A 6,000-nucleotide genomic window follows, 5' to 3' on the forward strand; every position below is an offset into this window, starting at 1 on the left:
ACAGTAATTATGTTTTATGTGGAAGCTTTTTCATAAAAAGGTATCAACGTTTTTAATTTAAGTTCAAAAGATGATATGTTGCTAGTGGCAATGACATTAGCTAAAGCCTCGTTGTTAAACGGAGAAATTTGTTTTTTAACCTAGAAGAACCTTTTCAGTAGGCTTCCCATTGGTAAAATAAAAATGGTGGTCTCACTGTTTCATCTCCAAGATCAGAACCAGGAAATGCAATCCCTCCAGCTAGGAGACAGGCAGCTACCTCTCTTTGATGCAGGAAGCAAGTTGGTTCTGTAGTGGAAACCCTGATTCCCTCTCTCTGGTTGCTTCATCTGGGCCTCTGGGGACTGGGGGGCTCAGGGGGAGCCAGGCTTTTCATCCAGCTACTGTCACCCCAGCCTTTTGGCTGGCCGAGGTCCACAGCCTCCAGTCAGCCAGTTACCAACATACAGGGCAAGCCGAAGGGCTCTGCCGCCTGAGGAGTGGGGGAAAATAGGCAGGAATGGGGTAACCTTTGAGGCTCATAATTCTCGCATCAATTGTGAATCATCCCATTTTCGTTAACCAAAATCTGGAAGATAGAGCGACAAAGAATCTTTGTGATATTTCCTGTATAAAGTAGTCTAGGCAAGAAATGCTTACTTTAAAAAAATTGGATTTCTGGGTTATTTTTTATTTATTTGGACAGTAAGCAAAATGTTTAGATTCAGGACTATTTGGGGGGTGGCCCCATATATAAAAGAATCCTAGAGGGGAAAAAAGATGAAGATGATTGAGAAAAGCAAACTGAATAATACAAATGCTATGGCATTATGTAAATCGGTGCTATTTTAAATATCTACCTGTTTCTAGTCTTGGGAGTCAGCATGCTTGAAGAAATGCAACCTTGGCTTCCAGTCTGCGCTCGGTCACTCGCCAGGTTAGGAAGTGGTCAAGGGAGGAGCTCTCTAAGCCTCGGCTTCCTCATTGCATCGTTCAAAGAAAAACTTCAGACAAATTAAGTATAACAGAGTTTAATAGAGAAAAGAATGGGTCACACATCAGGCAGCTCCCCAGAACCAGAATAGGTTCTGAGGTGTGACTCTGGGGCTGCTACGGGTTAGGACAGATAAGTGGCAATAGCGGGAATGGAAATGGAAGTGGCAGCCAGAAACAGTGGGGTTGGCTCCAGCTTGGTGTTTGCTTTTTTTTTTTTTTTTTTTTTTTGGTCTTGAGACGGAATCTCGCCCTTTCACCCAGGCTGGAGTGCAATGATGCGATCTCAGCTCACTGCAACCTCCGCCTCCTGAGTTCAAGCGATTCTCCTACCTCAGCCTCCTGAGAGGCTGGGATTACAGGCGCCCGCCACCACGTCTGGCTAATTGCTGTATTTTTAGTAGAGACAGGGTTTCGTCATTTTGGCCAGGCTGGTCTCTAACTCCTGACCTCAGGTGATCCGCCCACCTCCGCATCCCAAAATGCTGGGATTACATGTGTGAGCCACCGCGCCTAGCCTAGTGTTTGCCTTTTTCAACAGTTTGAACAGTGGCCGCTGTGAGCGGTTGAGAGACGGCTGCTGGGATTGGCTGGGGCTTGGCTACGTGTTCCAGGAGCAGGTGGCGGCCTGTGGACACATCCAGGTAAGTCACACTTCATTGTGTATGAAGCAACCTTTAGGCCGAACCTAAAACGTGTAAGGAGGCAGCTTTAGGCTAAAGTGAACAGCACGATCTGTACATGCACGGCACACATGTAACATGCACAGAATGGTGGCCGGGACCAAGTGAGATTTAATCAACGCTGCTTCCCTCCCCCACTTCTCTCAGCACACAGAGAAGGAAGCACTCAGGACGTTGTTGAATACGTTGTGAGTTATTTTAATGAGGGAGCTTGGAAATGGAAGGCTTTACAAGTTACCTCAGGCCATGTCAGTCTGAAGCCGCGAGTACATTCGTTTTAGGCATTTCTGAAGGTGGCGGTTTATGATGCTCTGAGGAAAAGTTATTAAAGTAATAGCCACGTATAGTACTTCCTTAGGAAAGTTAGTTCTTGAACTAACGCCATTTGTCGTATGGTAATGAAAGAGAGAGTGCCAAGAAATTCAAGTCCTGATCTTTGCTTATTGTTTATAATATTAAAAATATATTTTATCTCAATACTTTATACCTGTAGTATACAAATATACTTAAAAACACCTTATATTTGTATCTTTTTATATTTTCAAAGTACTTTGGTGCATATTATTTTATTTCACCCTAACAACACCATCGTGGTTTGGAAAGGGGAGTTTTTTTCTTCCCATGTTTGGGATGAAGAAACTTAGACTCAGGGAAGTAAACTGATGTTTAACAACCAACCAAAAAGTGGAGGCAGAGTGGAACCAAGGCCTGAGCAGGCTCACTCTGCGGCCAGCATCCTTTTCATTCCAGCACTGACTCCTGGTTTAGAAAACTAGCACAGTGAGGAAGATCCTTCTTATTCATGGCAATTTGCTCACTTCCAATGTGACTACTATTCTAAACAGAATTTAGAATAAAGTGAATATCTATGGGTCTCATGCAGTGACTATGTGTGTGTGCTCACAGATATGGATGTATGGATGTGTGTATTTATCTCCTGCTTTTTTCTGAAAATGTTTTGAAATAACTGATTTCAAAATTACAAATGCAGACAACAAAGCTGTTGAGATGAATTGATGTAGGACGTAACCTTGATTCTTGTTTAAAACAGATTAAAATATTAGAAAGGGAGCTGAGCTAGCTGCTCTGTAATTCAAGGATGATGGGATGTTTCTATTTTAAGTTCGAGACGGTGCTTCTGCCTTAAGAGCCTGTAATTTGAGACACAAAAACAAATGATGGGTTATGATAATGCATGTGGTTTTATAGACCATTCTATGACACTAGATGACAGTTGAATTTCTGAATTGTTTGTGCTTTGGATTCTATTGCTGGGGTGCAGGAAATGCTATCCCAAAATAGGACATCTTGGGAAATGAGAAAACTGCAGAAGCCAGAAGGTTCCTCTCTGGCCTTTTTCTACCTTTCTCTCCTGTGAGCTGGCCAGAAAAGAGTTTTCTGACCTACTTTCCCTGAAAATAAGACTGTCATTCCAGATATCAGCCCCTCGTATGCCTCTGAAACCTGGAGAGGAGCTGCACACAGACAGGCCAGGAAGGTTCTGAGCCGAGAGGCCTTGTTCATTTCCCGAGCGTATCACCTTCAGATCACACCCTTTTCCTCCAATCACACTTCAGCACGACTCCCATAAAAATACAGTTTTCTCTGCGTCTTTGGGTCTTCATTTCTGAAGGTTCTCGTGTAAAATAAAACTTCTATTAAATAAATTCATTATGCTTTTCTTTTGTTAATCCCTATTTTGTTATAGGATCTCAATCATGAACCCAGGGGTGGGTGAGTAAAGCATATTACTTATTTTTCCCCTCAACTATCATATATGACCAATTTGTCAAGCACATGCTAAAGGTTTTGCACACATCACACCATTTATTTGCATGTTTACTGGCACACTATGAAGTGGCGTTATAATTACTGTTCTACGATAAAGATACGGAGGCTTAGCAGAATCAGTGCGCCCAGGGTGAGAAGGCCCGTGGCCGAGGGAGCTGGAATTCTTGTCTGGATCTCTGGGACTCCTCTTCCCTCCCGAGGACACTTTCTTTATTGTCAGCTGGAACACAGGGCCTTGCATTGTGAGGCTGGCCCAGTACCAGCTGCGTGAAAATCAAAGCTGCCGTGGCACTTCAACAACCGGAAGTTACCACCATGTGATCAGCTGGTTTCCAGGCACCAACGGTTCCAAAGATGGACAGAAATAATAAATGTTCATTCTGCGAGGTGCTGATGGCGTGGCTTTTGTAGGGTTTGCACCAGGGACGTGTGTTATGGGAGACCCGATCTCTTGTGTCCTTAGGGATTTCACTGCACGGGAGAACCACAGGGTTTGAGCTGGAGTCCTCCTGGCACCCAAGGATGGAGTCGGTTCACTGCAGTCAGCAGAAGTAGTTTCCCTGGCACCCGTTCCTCCAGAGAACACCTGCTCAGATATAGGTAACCCTGCACCTGTGTATGGATCATCGGACACCTGCTCAGATCCAGATCCAGATCCAACCCAAGCACCTGTGCAGGGATCATCGGCGAGACTTACAGAGCTCCCAGGGATAGAAAGGATTTCCATCTGTGACTCCACAGAGGAGGCATCTGATGGGCGTGGGCTGTCGTCAGAATGCGCCTGGCCTCACAGAACCTGGCGGGAGCAGTGTGGGGAATGGCCACCTCTGTTCTGAGCACACTGGCCTTCCTGAGGACAAGCCGGCTGCCCTCCCAGGCTGACCTGTGAGTGGACGACATTGCACACGCCCTCCTCGCTGGGGTGGAAAAGGAAGCCGTCAGAATGAGCAGTGCAACTCACCAGCTGGGGTACCTCCAAGTAAAGAGGCCTTCCTTCCAGAACCACTGTAAGCCAGCATTGCTGTTTTACATAGAAGAAGAAAGGTTATAGTTTTCATAAGGAAATCTCAATGTGAATGCCAGCAATATAAAGATAATGCATGTCCACCTGCTTTAAGATGAATTATGGTTGCTTTTCATATTTCTCACTGAGGAATGATCAGGCATTTATCTAATAAATGCTTAGAAGGTGCTTCTCACCTTGACCTGGACTCTGATTTCCCCATGGTTGTGCTTTTGTTGATGGTGTAAATCTGCACCTGCACCAGCACCAGCAATTCCGAGACTCCTGTAAGAAATCAGGGAGGATCCCTGGTTCTTGGCATAGGAGCAGGTGCGTGGTCAGGGGGATGACAGACCCACAGAGTGTGGTCCACTGAGCAGCTCTTGGGGAGGATGAAGATGGGAACAAACAAACAAAAGCAGGTGTGAGAGCTCTGAGCAAGGGAGCAGGTCATTCACACTTCCTGGGCCCCTGGGTTGGTTTCTTTCCTGCAATAAGGAGTATGATATTTCTTCTCGGGGGATCCTGAGTTTGAAAATGTCTTGTGAATGGTAATGTCTGGGACAAATATCCTGTCCTGGAGCAGGAGGAGGTAAGAGGGGGACAGACTGCGACCATCATCAACCATCTGCTGCTGGTGGACCCTCAGGAGCAGAGGATACAGGGGTGTGGGGGCCTGGCTGGGGAGCCTGGGCCTTGCAGTGGGTCCTGTGGGGTCCCCAAGTCCCCTTGGCTCTCCCTGGGCCTTGCAGGGGGTCCTGTGGGGTTCCCGAGGCCCCTCAACTCTCCCTGGGTCTTGCAGGGGGTTCTGTGGGTTCCCCGAGGCCCCTCAACTCTCCCTGGGCCTTGCAGGGGGTCCTGTGGGGTCCCTGAGGCCCCTTGACTCTCCCTAAGGTTTCTTGGGCATCTATTGGTAGTACTTTACCCCAAAACCCCCATCACAGGCTGGGACGCTCTCCCCAGCAGAAGAAACAGGGGATTGGGTTCAGGCCCCCTTAATCTCCCCACCTACAGCCAAGCCCTGAGCTTCTCAGAGGTCATACCCACATTTCAGATGGTGACAAGATAATCATGTGATGAGGTCACTCCCAGCCACATGGAGGAAGAGGAGGAAGAGGAGGAGGAGGAGAAGGAGGAGGAGGAGGATGAGGAGGAGGAGGAGGGAGGAGGAAGAAAGAGGAGGAGAGAGGAGGAGGAAAGAGGAGGAGGAGGGAGGAGGAGGGAGGTGGAGGGAGGAGGAGGAGGAGGAAGATTAGGAGGAGGAGGAGGAAGAGAAGGAGGAGGAGGATGAGGAGGAGGAGGAGGGAGGAGGAAGAAAGAGGAGGAGAGAGGAGGAGGAAAGAGGAGGAGGGAGGAGGAGGAGGGAGGAGGAAGAAAGAGGAGGAGAGAGGAGGAGGAAAGAGGAGGAGGAGGGAGGAGGAGGGAGGTGGAGGGAGGAGGAGGAGGAGAAGGAAGATGAGGAGGAGGAGGAGGAAGAGAAGGAGGAGGAGGAGGAGGCAAGTTTGCTCTCAGAGTTCAGGCTGGGAATCATTATGAACATGTTGTGTTAGC

The sequence above is a fragment of the Pan troglodytes genome, chromosome 8 (genome assembly GCF_028858775.2).
Source record: "Pan troglodytes isolate AG18354 chromosome 8, NHGRI_mPanTro3-v2.0_pri, whole genome shotgun sequence".
Taxonomy (NCBI): Eukaryota; Metazoa; Chordata; class Mammalia; order Primates; family Hominidae; genus Pan; species Pan troglodytes.